The sequence below is a fragment of the Arvicola amphibius genome, chromosome 12 (assembly GCF_903992535.2).
Source record: "Arvicola amphibius chromosome 12, mArvAmp1.2, whole genome shotgun sequence".
NCBI classification, from domain to species: domain Eukaryota; kingdom Metazoa; phylum Chordata; class Mammalia; order Rodentia; family Cricetidae; genus Arvicola; species Arvicola amphibius.
In genome coordinates, this window is record NC_052058.2 from 82962041 (window position 1) to 82981563 (window position 19523).

Genomic DNA, 19523 nt, shown 5'->3' on the forward strand with positions numbered 1-19523 from the left:
GGAAATGGAATCACTGAGTCATCACAAACAAGGACTGCTGCTGAAGAAGAGGAAGCTGTTACCATAGTGATGTTGAACTGAAAAGTTAGTTGAACTGGTCAACTAACTTTTGAGCTGAGGTATCTGGATGTTTTCACAAAAGCCACTCCACGGTCTCCTACAGTAACACTCAGTATGTCTACAGCTGTTTCGTTGCTGCAGTGAATAACACTCAGTATGTCTGCAGATGTTCCCTTGCTGCAGAGTGGATAAAACTCAGTATGTCTACAGATGTTCCCTTGCTGCAGTGAATAACACTCGGTGTGTCTACAGATGTTCCCTTGCTGCAGAGTGAATAACACTCAGTATGTCTACAGATGTGCCCTTGCTTCAGAGTATAAAATTACTGGCATAGAACATTTTTATTGGACTTATTCTTTTTGTTTAAAATAGTTATTTTCATAACAATAAATCTGATTATGGTGGCTAAAGTACTATTTGACTCCCAAGATCAAAGATGGAGTCTTTGGGCACTGATAGACTATGAGAAAACTAAGCCTTTGAGATGACAGAATTTTCTGGTTTTTTCTGTACTGAGTGAGTACATAGTCATCTTCTGTGAATAAGCTGGGTTTTTTTCCTCTTTTTCCCGCAATTTGTTTAAAGGTAAATCTAGTCTTGTTAACATTAATATTTATGCCTGAGAAATACATTTGTAACAAGTGGGTTTTGGTACAAAATACAGTTTTAAGAAATGTTTTTCAATTTAAATAAAGTCAACTGAATTTTTAAAGTCAGAGGAAAAAAATAAAAAATACAAAATGTTTAAAGGTCTACCACTTCTCAATAATTACCCTGAGAATGATTCCTAATACATGAACCTTTCAGAGGACACAGACCACATTCAAATCATAGCAGGTTGCTTCAAAAATGTTTGCAAAATGATGAGATGGAGCCTGGAGAAAGCCAAGGCCTTGTAAAGTTTCCCAAATGGGATGAGACCCGTGGTGGGGACGGACCTAAGACCTTCATCTCTTTGGCACTGTGTGAATCATCTAAGCCAACTAGAGGAGCTTCCTCTGCCACTTAGGAGCAACCGCTTTGATGGGCATCTTGTTTTCCTTCCTGATCTCACCAACACCTAACTCTGCCGCCGATTCCAGAGTGGCTCCTTCCTTTGATATAATTCAGAACCGCACAGGGAGACATCAGCAGGAGAGCCAGCCAGGCCCCAATTTCTGGGGGTGCCTGTGTTCCTGAAATATAAGAAGGAGGGAGAAGGAAGAAGCCGTGAGGAGGAAGAGAAGGGGCTAACCCCTGCTTTGTTCCGCCTTGCTTCCTTTAGCTTTGTGTTTTCAGAACTTTGTTCCAGTTGCCCTTGCCAATGCTACCTTTCCCTAACCAAGTCATAGGCACACTCACTATCTCTCCTTTTAAAATCAATTTATTTTTGTTTTCTGTGTAAGTATTTGCCTATGTGTATGTATACACGACATCCACGCAGACAACAACAGGGCTCCTGGAACTGAAGTTATGGATGGTTTTCCTGCCATGTGAAACCTGGGAATAGAACCCGCAAGAGCAGCAAGCGCCCTAATCTCTGAGCCATCTCTCCAGTGTTCCCCACTGTCCCTTTCAAAATTATGAAGCTAGCACACAGTGTGGGCTTCCTGATGGCCACAAGCCTTCCTACTCAACCAGGACATTAGCTCCTGTTTCTCTCTCTGAGCATCCAGCAACATATTTATAAATGTTGCCAAGCATAACCTGAGAGCCCTGCGGGTCATTTTGCACAGACCTTTTTTATAATTGTCCCTCCAAATACTACGCTGTGCAGGAGGGTTAAAAATCCCCCAGGGAACTCCCTTCCTCTAACAGATTTTCCAGAAGGAGTGCACAGCAGGGCCCTTGATTTGATTTCCTGCCCCGGTGAAAAGCCTTCTGGTACAAAGACATGTCTCATTCTCATTTTTCACTTTTTAAATGAAGTACACCTAAAATGCAAGTCTATACCGTCTCAGAAACAAAGGAACGGGCAATGATCTATACCTCGTTGTGTGTACTTATACACACACATAATCTCCGAGAGAGAGAAATCCTCCCTCAGTTCAAACCGAATGACTGTACTGAGTCACAAAGTACAGACTCCTCTCCTCACACAGTACGAGCAGAACCAAGGGCCCTGCAGCAGAGACAGCGTGAAGAATCTTGACAACAGAGATTTGTTCCTTCCTTCCCACAGATCTGTGTTGATTGTTTCTCACAGATCCTCCAGAGCAACAACTGAATAGCAATACATCCAAGCGTGTGGGCAGACCAACAAATCTGCAGAACAACTGGCCACAAGCAAAAAGGGCCTCGGGCTCTCAAGGTCGATCCAAGACTTTGCCCGTTTTTTGTTTTTCTACAGAAAATCATGGGGACGGGGGAGCGTTGCGATTTCCAGCTTTAAACCCCAGTGCTTCTGGGTCTCGGCAGCCGTAACCAAGTGAAAACAAGGTCACGGCGGACTGGACTGGGGTGAGCCTTATTCCAGTGACCGGCATCCCATTCAGAGAAAAGACACAGACAAGGAACACCAAGGTTATGGGCAACCTCAGAAGCTGAAACAGATACAGGGGCAGTTTCTCCTGGGGGTGGGGGGGAGCACAGCCCTACTGACACCTTGACTCCAAACTTCGGGATCAGGGGATCTTTGCTTCAAACCATGCAGATTGTGAGAATTGGTAGGAAACATTCTCTTTAGTGTGAAGCCAGGGTTACTTACAAAGGGGTGCGCATCTTTCTGGGACTCCATCACACCTTCAAAGCCTGGGCAGTAAGCCAACACCTTTGTCCTTCATCCACTGTCCCTAAGGAATAAGGACCCGAGAAAATTGCTCGACTCCAGATTCTTTGTTTATTTGGTTTTGGTGTGGTTTAGGTCAGAGTTTCTCTCTAAGTCCCAGGCCAGCCTCAAACTGGCTGTGGAGCCCACGTTAGCCTCAAACTCTCAGCAGCTCTCCTGCCTCTACCAGACAAGTGCCAGGATAAGAGGTGTGTGCCAGAACACCAGGTTAAGATTCTATTGAGGACTAGATGTGGAAGAAGGGGCTAGTGCTGTCTGCTCTTTGAATTTCTACCATTCAGAGGGCCTGACTCAAGACAGGAAGAAGAAGGGGCCTAACAGTACCCCTTCAAAGAAAACCCAGGGGTAAACAATCCCTACTGTGTGCTTATTTATTTTTAACTTAGGTGTTATTATATACTGTGTCTAAAACACACCAACAGGCAGATCTTTTTAAAATAAATCCATTTTTATTTTACATGTCTTAGTATTTTGCCTGCAGGCATTTGTGCACACCATATGCCCGTCTGGTACCCACACAGGCCATCAGATGGTGCCTGCTCCTCTGAAAGTAGAATTACAGATGACTGTGAGCCACCGTGTGCGTTCTGAGAACAGAAACCCAGGTCCCCTACAAGAGCAACAAGTGCTTTTAACTGCTGAGCCATCTCTGCAACCCCTAGGCCATATTCTTGAGAGACAAGATTCTTAGATGATACCAGAGAGCTTGTGACGTGAGAAAAACCTCTTCCTAAGACGTCATCCTAAAGCTTCTCTAGGAAATGGGGCTCTCCATTTCTTTTGTATTTCACACGGTGTAGTGCCAGCCAATGGGGCACCTGTCTAAGGGACCAAGAGTAACTGAACTCATACAGAGAGTGAGCACCAGCACCTAGGGGAGACCAGGCTCAAAAGTGAGTGTTTAGCCAATCCCAGAGAACCTAGACAACAATGAGGACCCTAGGAGAGACATACATGGATCTAATCTACACGGGAAGTAGAAAAAAAAACAAGATCTCCTGAGTAAATTGGGAGCATGGGGACCATGGGAGAAAGCTTAGAAGGGGAAGGGAGAGGAAAAAAAGGAGGAGCAGAGAAAAATGTAGAGCTCAATAAAAAACTAAAACAAAGAAGTGAGTGTTTAGCAGAGCGCTGTACTGGGGATGAGGGGCTCTGGGGATGAACCGAGGCGACAGCCCTGGCAATGTGAATGTACTCAGTACCACTCAAGATGGTACATTTTTAAAAGAAATGGTTAAAGGAGCCGGTGAGATGGCTCAGCTGTGAGAGCATTTGCTGCTCTCGTGGAGGACCTGGGTTCGGTTCCCAGCACCCACCTCATGACTCACAACTATCTGTAAGTGACTCAAGTTCCAGGGGATCTGATGCCCCCTCCTGACCGCCACAAGCACCAGACACACAGATGGTAGACATACATGCAGGCAAAACACTCATATATGCAAATTTGTGCTTTGTTTTCGAAATAGGGTTTCTCTGTTTAGTCCTGGTTGTCCTGGAACTCACTGTATAGACCAGGCAGGCCTAGAACTCAGAGATCTACCTGCCTCTGCCTCCTTAATACTGGGTTTAAAAGTATGTGTCAGGCACCCAACTTTATATAAATACTTTTAATTAATTAAAATTTGGCAAGGTAAGTTTTTGTCATTTTTTTGTTTGTTTATTTGAGACAGGATCTCTCTATGTAGCCCTCGTTGTCCAGGAACTCACTATGTAAACTCAAATTCACATAGATACACCTGCCTCTCCCTCTGCCTCCTAAGTGCTGGAATTAGAAGCATGTACCACTATGACCAGCTCAAAGTGGTAGCTTCTATTTTACCACAATAAACAAAATAAGGAAAACATAGTCAGAATTTAGTAAATATAATTTAAGCAATAGTCTGGAGTAAAGTCTACGATTTCAACTTTTATTTCTCTCATGGCCTAAATAATTACCAATAACTTCACAGGACTAAACAACAGAGTTCCAGAAAACACCAAAGGTGTCGTCTTGTTCTCTCTAAGCCAATTAAACCTCTTGGAATAATAAGCCTAGGAGTGCGGTGGGGGGGAAGGCTGCATAGCAGAGTGTGGGAAGGTGGCCTGTGTGTGCACATGCAGAGGCTAACGCAGGACGTCGGGTGTCTGCCTTATTCGCTCTCTGCCTTGGGCCTAGAGGAGCTAGAAATTCAGTATTCCAACTATGCTGGCAGACCAGTGAGTTCTCTGGAAGCCCTGTGTCTGCCAAGCAATACTGGGGTTGCGAGCACGTGCATCCGTGCCCAGCTCTTCAGTGGGTGCTGGAGACTCAAACACAAGTCCTCACGCTTGCAGAGAAGGGCTCTTTCCCACTAAGTCATCCCTCCAGGCCCAGTAAACACTATTGTTGTTAATTGTATGTTGGTTAGTATAACAAAGTAATTAATGGGTTTCCTTGTGACACTGTCTTGCATGTATGCCATTATACATAGTTCCTGGACAGCCTTACCTTCTCCTAGGAATGGCCATTTTGCTGTGCTCTCTGACGATACTTTAAAATGTCTTGTGTGGCTGTCACAAACAGTGGACTGAGATGAGTGCCAGCCATGTGTCTGGAATGTGAAGCAAAGTAGTCCCGTGGGAGCACAGGGACGTTTGGTGAACGGGCAATGGCTTAAAGAAGAACACTGGCTATTCATGAACTCCCAGCATGGAGGCCATAAAAGCCCAGGAGAGAAGGTTAGGGCAGAACTAGGCTGGAGGCATCAATAAAGTGTTTGGAAAAGGTTTGAGTGGAATCTTGAGAGCTGGTAAGCGTGTGCCAAGAACTGGGAAACTTCAGGAAAGTTCCTGTAGTAGCAAAGCATGCGTCCTCAGTGCGTGGCCCAGGCTCCATTTCTACACACACGCTTACTCATCTTCCAGTCATGGAAATGCTATTCTGGAAACCAAAATTCTTGGCTTGCCAGCATGTGGCTCACCAGAAAAGAACGCCATGATAATTCAGAACTCTTGATATTATCACTCCGAGGCACAGTATCTCCAAATGTACTCAATGCACTCACAATGTCCTAACCCGAGACAGAAGCCTTGCCTCCCTACCTCATGTCACTCAACTCTGTGGTTCATAGGACAAGCCCCGCGTTCCTCCCTAGTCATCCCGTGGAGGACTTCTATCCTGGAGTGGCATTCTAAGAATTCCCTTTCACTTCTGAGACTAACCACATTCTGTGACCTCCTGCTCCAGGAATCCTGAGTAGCCACTGAAATTAAATAAACTGCTCTGGACCAATTTCTTGTAATATGCCAAGAACAGTGCTTACCTTTGAGCAAAAGCAGAGAAGGATCCCCTCCTCGTGGGGAGGGGACGGACATTACTGAGAAGAGAAGCCTCAAGATTATGAAACAATTAAGAAACCGTCATGACCCCTCCCAGAACTGCCCACAAACCTTGGCCATCTGGTGCATCACCTCAAAAAGATGACCCTCAGATTCGAGGACACCCTAACTGAATTGGTGTGAGAGATTCACTTTACAGTTTCAGTGACCCTTCCCCTCAGGAAACATTAATATCCAAGGGAAAGAAAATGCTGTCGGAGAAAGCCTGACATCAAACTTCAGTGAGACAAGAGGAAAACTTCAAGTTTCTCAGTCTTCTGCAGGAAGGGAGTCTAAACAAGATGCCCGTGAGGATGCTGGACACACTGCATCCAGGACTAGATGAGGCATGAAGTGTGTACCTGGTAGAAGACATAGCTTGCTCACAATCTAGAGTCATTTCATAGCAATGTCTGAATCTATGTTTAAAGGACAGAAGGATTTGCCCTTCAGATAAGCAACCCAATTAATTTATATCTGCAAGATATATACAGTCATTATCAATCAGAATCTAAAACGTTTAATAACGTGTAAGCCATTCATGCTAAGTAGGGGGAGAGGCCAGGCAACAGCAACTATGATCCAACAGAAGGAAAATGAAGGGAATGTACATTAAGAAGTACTGGATGGTAACCTAAAGTGTGCATGTCCTCACACCACTGCTTTTTAGAAGTGCCTAGAATGAGCATCCTTTACCACGGTATTAATAAGTACACATCTGTGTGTACACGTATTTTTAAAATGGACACAAAACAAAAGAAATAAGAGTCCCGGTACATAGCTGTAACCCCAGCACTCGGGAAGCTAAGGCCTGAATTCAAAGCCAACCTGGGCTCCATAACCAAGCCCTGTATTAAACAAACAACACACAATCCACAGCCACAACAAAGCCGCCACTGTTGAGTTCTCCATGGCATAGACCCTGTGTTGGTGTCCACAAGTTCTAGAGATAGATCATCTGTGCCCAGGTACCACTGCCTTGCTGGATGGGCTTTATAGTTTGGGTTGCTTTCTCCCAAATCACTGTCCTGCCCATGGCTGCTTCCCAATGCCCCAGGTATTGGCTCAGAGATGGGAGATGTGTGACTTAGGCTGTGGGGGCTCATTATCTACCCTAGAATTCACCTATGCTCAAGATGGGAAGGGATTGTCAAGGCCCGTGGTTTGAAGTGATAAGATGAAATATTCTAAGAATGGCCTTTTGGAGCCTCAAGACAGCGTGCAGCTTTTCAACCCGGGAACAAATGATTGAGGTGCCTACTTAGCATATCAAGTGGACACTGACCTCCAGGTTCTCCTTGCATCCCTTAGTCCTTCCTGGCTGGCATACCTCACCCGTATCCTAAACTCCAGCCCAGGAACTGGGCTGCCCTTCCACAATTGCCCTTCACTATATAATCCAACCATTTTAGTTACCTGGCCCTTTCATCTACTCCCTTTGGGCCTCCTGGCTCCTGCATCTGCTTCCCCTGTTGTCCCTCTCCTCACATGGCTCAGGGTCATGTCCACTCAGGGCTCTCCCAGATGCCCCTGCCTCCAGCTGTGCTCTCCCTCACATCTACAGTGGACTTTCTCCTTCACCATACCATGGAGCAGTAGCGTCCTTCCCTTTTTATTTCTTTTTTTTTTTTTCATTCAGGGAGGAAGTGATATTTTTATTTGTCTCTTCTTATTTTCCTGAGAGAACCAAAGTCCCTCTCTCAAACAAAATAAGAAAATGATGTAGGACTGCCAAGCTGGCTCACCTGAGTTAGATCTCAGTCTCAGGCAGGGGAGAACCAACTCCCAAAAGATTCTCTCCGATCTCCACCACAAGCACTGTTACACACACACACACACACACACACACACACACACACACACACTGAATAAATAAATGTAATTTAAAATGTTTTTTTAAAGTCAAGTAAATCTAGAAAGTGATGAAGTTGATGGTATTATAAATCCTCAAATATAGTTTTTTAATGTACTGATAAAGATGAAAAATAAGGTTGTACTTGATGCGCATGTTGAAAATTGAGTGGTTTTGTAATTTTAGTGTTCAGCACTCAATGAATCAGGGCACTTCCAGTGAGTGCCTGGAGCTACCAATAGTTCTTAACCCCAATTTGAGCTGTGCTCTGCTTTCTCTCTTTCCCCAGGAGCCTTATGCATGGAACCTGGGGTAATCTGGACTCTCATGTTTTATGTTTCAACGTCACCTCTTGTCACTATTCTGACAATGTAAGCCACTGGTAAGTAAAACCATAGTTGCTTGAGCACAGTTGCTGTGAACTGTGACAATAGATCTGACAACCTAACAGTGCTAGAGAACTGGTGCGTTGGTGCTTGTGGCACGGACATATTGGACCAAGGGAAGATTTGTATATTCTTCATGTACTGGGCTGGACGGAGTAGAAGGGATCGTACCACATTATTCATATGTCAGACAATTTAAAATATGAATTGCTTATCTCTGGAATTTTCCCTTTATAATTTTCTTGGACCGTTGTTGACTGCGGAAAACTGAACCACAAAACGGTGGCAGGAGGGAACTACTGTAAACACAACCACATGTATATACCTGCACTTAGGAACTCAACGCATCTCAAGCTCCTCTCTCTTCCTTCTTATGCTACCAAGAAGCACCACTTCCTACCTAGGAGGAGATCTAAGAACACCACCACCCAACAGAGACCGTCGTAGATGTCTAGAGGAAAATAGAGATGTGGCTCCAACTCAAAGACGAGTGACCGCTGGGTTCAAACTGTCTTTGCCTGCTGGACGAGCGTCAGTGCCTCCCTTTGTCCTGCTTAGCAAGGATCAGAGCACTGGAAGAGTGTGTGGTGTCACAGAAATACTCAGGTCCTATTGGCAATGAGAGACCACAGGAGCCTTGAATGAGCCGTACTACAGACTTAAGTTCGCTACATGGCCTGACTCCCTTCCCATCCTTCAGCAGCAACTTGCTTTTCTGACTCCTAGGTCAGCCACATGGTAGCCTGGCCACAGTGATCTTCTGATGAGCATATAGACGCCCTTAGACTCTTCTTTGGGCAAGAGGCCAAGCAAAAGTTAGCAAACCCAAGCACATTACTAATGAAGATAAAGTGCCCACCCCACAGCCAGTGCGTCAGGAATCTACAACTGCGAGCCGAACACTTGATAAGTCCGGGGTAAGAGCATCGGCATGCACACTGGAAGAGAGTGCCCACACAACCGGTCTCCACTGAAGGCCATTGAAACAGGAAATGACAAAACCACACAGCGTCCTAACTCGGAGTGGCTGTCCCCTTCATCCCAAACAAATAACAATGCAGCGCCTTTGTTTTCCGAAATGTGAAAAATCACGTGTTCTCTGACCTTTCAAACGCAGGTGTGTTTTCCACCTGACTTCGATTCTTCAGAAACTGGAGTCTGCACGGTGGATGCACCCTACCTCGCTGCCTTCCCATCCAACACCCAGATTACTTAGTTGTGACTGCAGTCTAATTATCTGAGATTTGTAACTTCTAGAGCTAAGAAAAATGGCATGAATTAAAGAGGCATGAAATGAGGTTTAGAAGAATCTATAAATGAGTCTAATTGCCTAACGGTAAACAAACGGAAGAGCAAGTCCAGAATGACCGACAGTCTTAAAGCCTTACTTTTGCTTCCATCTTGAGGAAATTTTCTCTTTAATTCTCTACCTCCTGTCCTCGAAGGCAGAAGGAACGCCTTAATGCCCTCTGCTCTCTTCTCACTGAGAAAGAAGTTCATTGCCTTTTCTTAAGCCCCAAAGCGAGACAAATCATTTGTATGCTTCTCTCTTTTATGTTTTCTTTTTACACTCTAGTATCTGTTGGGAAACAACATCCTGAGAAAAAATGAACAACAGGGACTCTACACCTGACAATAAAAAGCAAAATCTTGATTTCAAATGTCATACAATTGACTGCCATGTTCCCCTCCCCACCCCACTCCCACCCCCACCACGGGCCAACAGCTGCCTGACTCATTCTGGTGTGTTTTGCCTTAGCCTTAGCACTGAGTGGTCTGATGTAAATAGGAAGTGATGAGGAAAATTAATTTGGGGCAAACACTTTTTTTTTCAAGGCTGTAAAAGGAAGAGATAGGAAGCCCCGGAAGATACTTGATAGATATTCAACTCAGTAGCAAGGAGGAAGTAGAACGCTGAAGCACTCAGCTAGTTATTTTGAGTTGTCAGACGGAAACGGGATACGACAGAGAAAGGACGCAGATAGGATGCGTTCTGTTGCATAGCAACGCAGAGGCTCGAAGCTACTGAACATAGCTGAAACCATCTGTCTCTATGATAGACGGAGGAGAAACAGTTTAAAACAAAGAAGATAGAGAGCAGGTTAATAAAATGCTTGCAAAGCTTATACAAATTGCTCCTTTTTAAAAAGGCATATCTTGTACTAATATACAAATATTCGTAATGTTGAATGGCATTTCATAGAATTGATTTTAATGCACGCTGTTACTTCTACCTTGCCTTATATTTTGCTCTTTGCTTTTAATCAACCAGTCGCCTCAAGAAAGCTTTACCAATAGTTGAGTTGGTGTAATGTCTGTGGACTTTGGAAGACTTGATTCAAGCCTGGAAGTCGGTACCCAATAAAAACTACCAGTCTATTAGCTTAAGGACAAATGAGGAAAATGAGGGGAGAAGAACATTCGGTTCCCAGAAAGATAACCTCCTGTCCTGCCCTGTGAGTCTTCCCGGAGGGCTTCCTGAGAAGTGGTTCCTGTCTCAGACCCCTGAGCGAGGAGAGACACGAATTCCTAGGAAGCCCCCAGCTCAAGAGGGAAGTGTGCAGAGCGGATAAGTTAGGCTTTTGGAGACAGGAAACTCTCTTCAGAAATAATGTTCCATTTCCTGCTGCCCAAGATTGTCAAACCTATGGCTGCTTTTGATTCCGTAGAAGCTCGAGAGCCTGCTTCCTGCCCCACTCCCACCCCCGAACTTTTCTGCTTTCGTCACACTACAGACCGTGCCCAGAGCTTTCCCAGACCGTGTTTCTGTTGTCTTCCCTCAGGGTAGAAGACACTCCAGATGCATCGCCACCCCTTCCTTGGAGAGCAAGATGTGAAGACAGAGGACTTCCCATGGCACCACTAGGCTTTATGTCAGGGGAAATGGGGTCCCACCCAAGAGAAGAGCTACTTAGACACTTGGCTTTGGGGGTTCCACCGGCAGCATGTTCTAGTTGGAAGAAATAGCGTACCTATAGATAGGTTAGAGGGTCTCAAAAACTCTAAAAGAAGTGTAAGGCAATGCTGGCTTGGGGGAGGATGAAAAGAAGCTGTGCTAGCTTATCTTCACTACCGTCTTTCTTTAGTTTATTTATGGGGGGGGGGGGGGGTCTGGGTCATGGTTGCTTTTGGCTGGTGCTGAGGATTGAACCCAGGGCCCCGAAGATGCTAAACATGTTTTCCACCACTGAACTGTGCCCGCAGCCCTACACAGTGTTTTTGTTTCTGGGCCTTAACTTTCTGCACAATGGCGCTATAAATACCATATATAGTACAGTTAAGAGCACACACTGCAGTCAGCACACTGGGGGTCACCCCAGGAATTCCTTCTTTGTCAGTCCTTTGTCAGTTCTTGTCTGCAAAACGGAGGTAGTTATACTAAGCATATTATGGGATGGCGAGGATCTCAAAAGACAAGACAAAGTGTGGACTTAGTAAGCACACATGTGCACAGTAAGCACACATAAATAGTGATGAGCATTCTAGCAAACTTGTTCTAACTGATAAACTTCAAAGGTCGCCATCAAAATAAGGGAGTCGAGAGTGATTAATAATATGTGAAGGTCTCTGCAAAACAGTGAAAAATAATCTTCCTTGCTGAAATATCAATAACTCATGATTACATGACTTGTGATTTTTTTTTAAGTGTATGAAGCTGGGCAGTAGTGGTGCATGCCCTTAATCACAGAACTCCAGAAGAGGCAGGCAGACCTCTGAGTTCCAGGTCATCCTGGTCTACAAGGCAATTTCCAGGACAGCCAGTACTATACAGAAAAACCCTATCTTTAAAAAAAATTAAAAATTAAAAAAAAGTATGAGCTAGGCATAGTATAGTGCCTTCTTCTGTAACTTCTTCAGTCAAGAGACTAGGGGAATTTTGAGTTTGAGAACAGCCGGGGCAACATAATGAAATATTTTCAAGAGAGAGAAAGAGAGAGAGGGGGGAAAGGGGGGAGAAGAAGAAGAAGAAGAAGAAGAAGAAGAAGAAGAAGAAGAAGAAGAAGAAGAAGAAGAAGAAGAAGAAGAAGAAGAAGAAGAAGAAGAAGAAGAAGAAGAAGAAGAAGAAGCTGTTACATAAATTTACAGGAAATGATAACAACTGTGTATATATGTTCAAAACTGGGTCTTTGATTTCATCTATATCATAGCATAATGAAAAGTGATTCATTTCGATCAGATTTTTCCTTTGATTTGAATATTAACCAGAAGAAATCAAGATCAAAATCGCTCGCTGGGTCTCTCCCAGCTCTCCCGACCTTTAAACTCCCCAGCAATTTCTTAAGCTTATGTGTATGACCCCCTTATTTTTCCTCAGTCTGATTTATATTTATATTTTGTACAACTTTCATAAAATGGGAAAATGGCCACAAGCGAATGTAGAGGTCCCGGGGTCTGGGCTGTTTTAGGGAGCAGGGCATGGAGGAGCACGTATTGTAAGCTCTTCTGTCTATGCATGCTGGGATAGTGGAAATCCCCGTAGCGAAAGTGAGAGGTCAGGTACAAATTCCACCTCTACCTGAGAGCCTGGGGACTTCTTAACCTCCCCGAGAGGACACATGAGACCAACATAAAGAAGGTGTCCGACAAACAGCTGCTTCCTTCCTTCTTCCACTTAAGAAGAAACTTCCCGTGTCTTTATTTCTCTATTAGATCCTTAGATCCCAGGCACCGCTGTGACCTAAATGACTTGAGGACTGACCTGGCTGGAGTCATGTGTAGTTAGTGGGTTTTCTGCTTTTTTTCCTCTTTGCTCTTTTGGGACCCAGCTCCCAATAAATATATAGAAGCTTATTCCTGCTTATGAATGCCCAGCCTAAGCTTGGCTTGTTTCTAGTCAGCTTTTCTTAAATTATCCTGTCTATGTTTTGCCCCCAGGATTTTACCTTTCTCTATTGTGTATGTATACCTTTATTTCTTACTCCGGGGCTGGTTGTGTGGCTGGATGGCTGTCCCTCGTATCCTCCTCCCCTTCTCTTCTTGTTCTCCTATTTATTCTCTCTGCCTGGCAGCCCCACCTGTCTCCTGCCCAGCTTTTGGCCCTTCAGCTCGTTATTAGACCAATCAGTGCTTTAGACAGGCAAAGTAACACAACTTCACAGAGTTAAACAAATGAAACATAAAATAACGCAACACGTCTTTGCATCATTAAACAAATATTCCAACCCAGCAATACCACTTTGGGGTATATACCCCAAAAATGCTCAGTTGTGTTCATAGGAGCATTATTTGTCATAGCCAGAACCTGGAAATAACTTAGATACCACTTGACCAAAGAATGGATAAGGAAAATGTGGTACATTTACACAATGGTATACTATACAGCAAATAATAGTAAAAATAATAATAATAACAACAACAACAACATCTTGAAATTTGCGGGCAAATGGATGGATCTAGAAAACATCATATTGAGTGAGGTAACCCAGACCCAAAAAGACAAATATCATATGTACTCACTCATAAGTGGCTTTTAGACATAAAACAAAGAAAAAACAGCCTACAATTCACAATCCCAGAGAACCTAGACAACAAAGAGGACTCTAAAAGAGACTATATGGATCTAATGTACATGGGAAGTAGAAAAAGACAAGATCTCCTGAGTAAACTGGGAACATGGGGATCATGGGAGAAGGTAGAAGGTGAGGGGGAGGAAGGGAAAAGAGCAGAGAAAAATATATAGCTCAATGAAAACAATTTTAAAAATAAAATAACAAATATTCCACAGCATAGACAAATGTAGCACACATTAAATTAATATTCCACAATAGTGATGAGAAATGAAGAAAGGACAGATACAGGTAAAAGAAGCTGGGATCTTAAAGGCTGCACACTCTGATGGAGACGCAGCAACAGTGGCTGGGACCACCAGCACATCTATTACACAACACAACGGAGGAGGTCTGCAGGGAAACCGTGTCAGATTGCATTCTTATGGGAGGAGGAAGCCAAAGTTGGTAGTTTCGGCAAACACTGGTTTGAGCAAAAAGCCATCCACTTATAAATATCCATACTGGGACCAGGGGGAGGCTTTGCCAGTACTCTGATCCTAATATGGATAAGGTTTTGCCACTCCCATGCATCTAAAGCATCGTGGCTTTGACTTGGCCATGCTCTTGTCAACGATACACATTCACTCAGGACTTCACCCCCTCCCCACGACACTGTTTTCTCGCTTTCAGGCAACAGAAAGGAAGCAATGGCGAAAGCTTGTGGTGACTGTCTACCCTGCACAGAGAAGGAGAACGAGCCACGTGAAGCCTCTATAGGATCTGGGGAAGAGTTTACAGAGGCTGTGCAACAGCTCCAAGTGTATAACGAATCTATGTATCATACACTGCCCAGCCTCTGAGCTGGAGTCCGCCAGCCTTGCAGGAACCTGGCTCAACCTCTGAATGACAGCCCCTGCACGCTGCCTATTCACCAATCATCACACTCTTCTTGGCCCTCTAAGAAAAAAGCCTGAACCAGATTTCAGTCACTTGAGTAAAAAGATGAAGTGGACATTTGTGTTAGGTACAGCCCATTTGTGGTTTTGGTTTTTTAATATGAATCATGCCAAAGATGATCCAAACTGATGGGGACTCTACGCAGTTCTGGCTCTAAGCAGTCCGGAAAAAGGACGCTTAACCTGTAGCAATATTTTGGTGAATATCTCCATGACAGGCTGCTGTCACCAATACGAAAGAGAAAACAAGTACAAGAACATGGTTTACAGCATCCAGCTGGCTCTGAAGCCTGGCTCTGCCCTGGACCTGTTCTGTCTGTGCCATGGTTTAGGTGTGCACCCTAGAGTCCCTGTGTTAGAAATTTAGCCGTGAACTCATACATTTGTGTTTGTGTTATCTAGGGCTTATTCTTGAGGGGAAATGACTAGGGTTGTTTGACATCATGATGGTAGAGACCATAATTTTAATAGTGGCTTTTAGGAAAGATTTAGGGGCTGAGGAGGTGGCTCTGTGGGTAAAGCATCTACTGTGCATGAGGGCCTGAGTTCAGATCCCCAGCACCCACATAGAAGCTGGATATGGCAGTGCATGGCTACAACCCTATTACTGCAGCCAGAGACAGGAAGATCCTTGGGCCCTATTGGCTGCACAGTTTAACCAAAAGGTGATCTCCGGGGGCAGTGGGAGACTCTGTTACAGAATAATAAGAATAGAGAAGCAATTGAGGAAGTCACTGGAGAGCAACTTCTGGCCTCTACACAAGTACATCTGTACCACACACATCCATGCAATATTCACACACATGTATACATGGTGCACAGACAGTGCAAGTGTGCACACACATACATAAGTGTACTTGCTTTTATATTTATTAAATCCAATTGGTAGATATTTTATTGTTTTCTTTTATTAACAATATGGAAATTAGTATCATTGTGGTTAAATATTCATATATTTTCATGAATATTTCACTGGGCTAACTTCCCAGAAGTAGAATCTGATGCTAAACGAACCCTGGAAATAAGCTATTTAAGTCCCCATCAACACTTTATGGCTGTAATTTGGCAACATCTTTATGTTGGGTTTTGCCATCTTTTGATAAAATATCTGAGTAATTCATCATTTTAATTTATTTTAAGGAAGGCTTTGGAAGGAAAAAACCCTCTGGCTTCTGTCTCTGCCCTTTGAGTCCAGCTTATCTTCTCTGATTGTTTATTAACAAAGTAATCAGTCTTTTTTTTTTTTTATTTTTGTAATTTACACGTAGACCACACACGTCTGGCAGCTCCACAGGCTGGAAGAGAATCAGGTTCCTCTGGAACTGGAGTGATGCACAGGTATGAGCTGGCATAAGCTGGGAACTGAGCTCAGGCCCAGGGCAAAGCAATGCATACAAATGCTGCCATCTCTCCAGTTTCAGGCAAAGTAACTGCTGCCAAGCCAGTCTCTAAGGTCACTGACTCCTCAGAGGCCTCACAGAAAGTATGCTGAGGGCCCAGATGCTCTGTACTGACTTTTGCCTGGGAGAAAACTTCATTGTTATTTTTAAATGTTTATTATTTTAATGAGTGTATGTGCACGTGCGAGTATACACACAAACATGCCTGCGTGTGTGTGCAGCACTTATGGTACACGAGAGCTGATTCTAAACATCTCACATTCCCAAATGAAGAAACATGATCATGACCTTATTTTTCCTATAGGGAAACTGAGGCACAGAGTTGGGTTTCTTGGTGCATTCAGTCTCACTCTGGAGCCCGGGGAAGGGCATTCTGAATAAGCTTAAAGAAGGTGTGTGGTTCTGGGCTGCAGCTGCATCTGCTCGCAGTGTTTACTTATGTGTGTGCACACTTCCCATTGCATCTTCCTGAGGAAGACAAACCACTTGTTCTGGGCTTGGGGGTCCATATCATCTCTTGTTCATCTCATGATCTTGTAAGGCTTCTGGAAACTGAGCAGCCCTAATCTAAAAATTCCAAATCTGAAGCATTTTAAGCCATTTTTATAGGATGCGACAAGTGGGAAATTTCACACCATGAGTCTTGTTTCATGCAAAAAAAATTAAGAAGTTTTTAATGAGATTGTGGGTATGAGATGTAGCAGAAGCAAATGGAGTTTCAGTTTAGACATGACTCTCATCTCCAAGGTATCCTATTACATACATGTAAGTAACCCAGAATGTAAAAATGCCAACACTTGAAACATATCTGGCCCCAAGTTCAACAAAGGACATTCAGCCTCTCTCATTATCCCTGGTCTTGGGCTGGACGAGTGAGTTCGGACAGAAATTCTGAGAATGGTCCAAGATGCTGGGTAACGACGAGCAACTGCTCAGCCTCCACCAATTGCACTTACTCCGGAGGCAGATGCCATCCTGAACAAGAGCCCTTGCGCTTGGTACTTTTAACCAAAGCCCTAAGAATGCAGTTCTGCTGCAGTGAATGTTGAGCCTGGAAGTTCAGAGAAGTCATCCATCCATCAGAGGTTAGACAGAGATCACCTGCATCTCTCTGAGTCTACAGGGGCCAATGCAAATGTTACCTGGATCTGATTTTCAGGCTGCATTCTTCTTAGTTGAGGTAAGCGGAGACTGTTCTTCGTTCCCAATCGCCCAGACCTGAATAATCACACAGAAACTGTATTAATTACAACACTATTTAGCCTATTAGCTCAGGCTTCTTATTAACTAACTCTTACATCTTAACTCATTTCTATTAATCTGTGTATCACCATGAGGCTATAGCCTACTGGTAAGGTTCCAGGGCATCTGTCTCCTTCTGCAGTTACATGGCATCTCCTTGACTCTGCCTACTCTCTCGTCATATCTCTTCCAGCCTGGCTATATTCTGCCCTTCCATAGCCCAAAGCAGCTTTATTCATTAATGAATAAAAGTAACACATATACAGAAGGACATCCCACATCAGCTGGGCATTCATTTGATTTATCTTGTCAATGTAAACATGATGGATTCTTAACAAGGGTGATTTTTCTTTTAACTTCCCATCCATAATCAATTAAAAAGTCTATGTCTCCTATGACGTCTTCCTCGCTCCACCTTTCCTAGCCACCTGTCCGCCCCACCCTCCCTCAAGTGCTCTTATAAAGATTTCCTTACTGACTCTCACCTCTTTCTCACTAAGACACACACTGCTCTGCTCCTTCTTCCATTCTGTGTATAATTTACCTGCTGGTGGGCATAGAAGGCATCAACATCATCATGATGGCAGCTTGCCAGTATCATACTGCAGATGTTCAAGTAAATGTGTCTATTAACTAAGTCCTGGAAGTGGGACAGCCTGGTCATAGACTGTGCTCGTCATGATTTAGGGAGACATCACGTTGCCCACCCACCACCCACCCCCACCAGGCAGAGAAGGGTGAGTGGCTCTGGGAAGACCAAAATATGTACATAACTTGAAACTTTCAAAGAAATCATAATAATAACAATTTTTTTAGAATCAGCACACTGTATTCGGGGTTTGTTTGTGGGCTTGTTGGTTTGTTTGTTTTTCTGAAATCAAACAAAAAAGCTTAAATTTGTGGAATGACCTCAGTGAAACTTATGATCACCCATAACCAAATCTTCAAGTGCAGAGGATGCTGAGCAGTCAAGCATTCTCTTCAGGTGGGTACAGCTCCAGAGAAAAGGCTGGCTGGTGACTTGACGGCCGTGGCAATGAAACCACAAGGCAACAGATGCTATGGCCCAAGAGCAATGAGCATCTCCTCAGCAATCAGAGATGCAGGCTCAAAACCTGACAGCTCATCCACAGAGGTGACAACCAATCAGGTGGTAAGGAAACCTCATAAGGGTTGGGGCAGGGTTCTGTTTTTGTCTTTGCAGGAAAATACTCATCTTCAAAAAGTCAAGAGACCCTGGATATCTAGATGTCTAAAGAGGAAAAGATAATTATCCAGATAGGATCACCAAGGAAAGAGAATTATCACTTGTGAGGCCATGTCATCTGAGGGTGAGAATCTCTGAATACTAAATAAAATAATAATCATTACTCACTTAAAAATCAAAGCTGGCTTTGGAGTTGAACACTGACTCTGTCCTTCTCTAAATCCAAGCATGTTGTTAAAATAAAAATTCGGAGTTTCTGTCTCATGTCAGGAGCCATGATATGGGACAGAAAGAAAAAAAGAATTTAGAAAAAAAATTTACTTTTCTTCATACCTATTTTTGTCTCTATCATACGTCTCATTGGATATATATGTTTGTTGTTTGTATATCTCTATATAAATAATGTTTAAGCTTTCCACAGGCTTTTTCACAATGAACAATGAGTTTTCCTGCAGTCATCTTTGAAGTTTCCAGGAAGGAGATGGGGCCCCACAACAACACTCCACCTGATTGATATGGCATCATGATGCTGATAGCACTTCTATAAGACCTATTTGGGTACCAGCTGCTCAAGATGGTTCCAACTTGGTTAGGTGAAATGGTGCACTATTTTTACAACGTTCTGACCAGAACTCCAAATAGGAACCTCACAAAAACCCTACTGAATATGCAGAGACTATTTTCAATTATACCAGACAGTAGTCTTAGAACTTAACCATCATTTTATTTCCACAGGATTGGGCTGGAGAGATGGCTCAGTGGTTAAGAGCACCATCTGCTCATCTAAAGGTCCTGAGTTCAATTCCCAGCAACCACATGGTGGCTCAT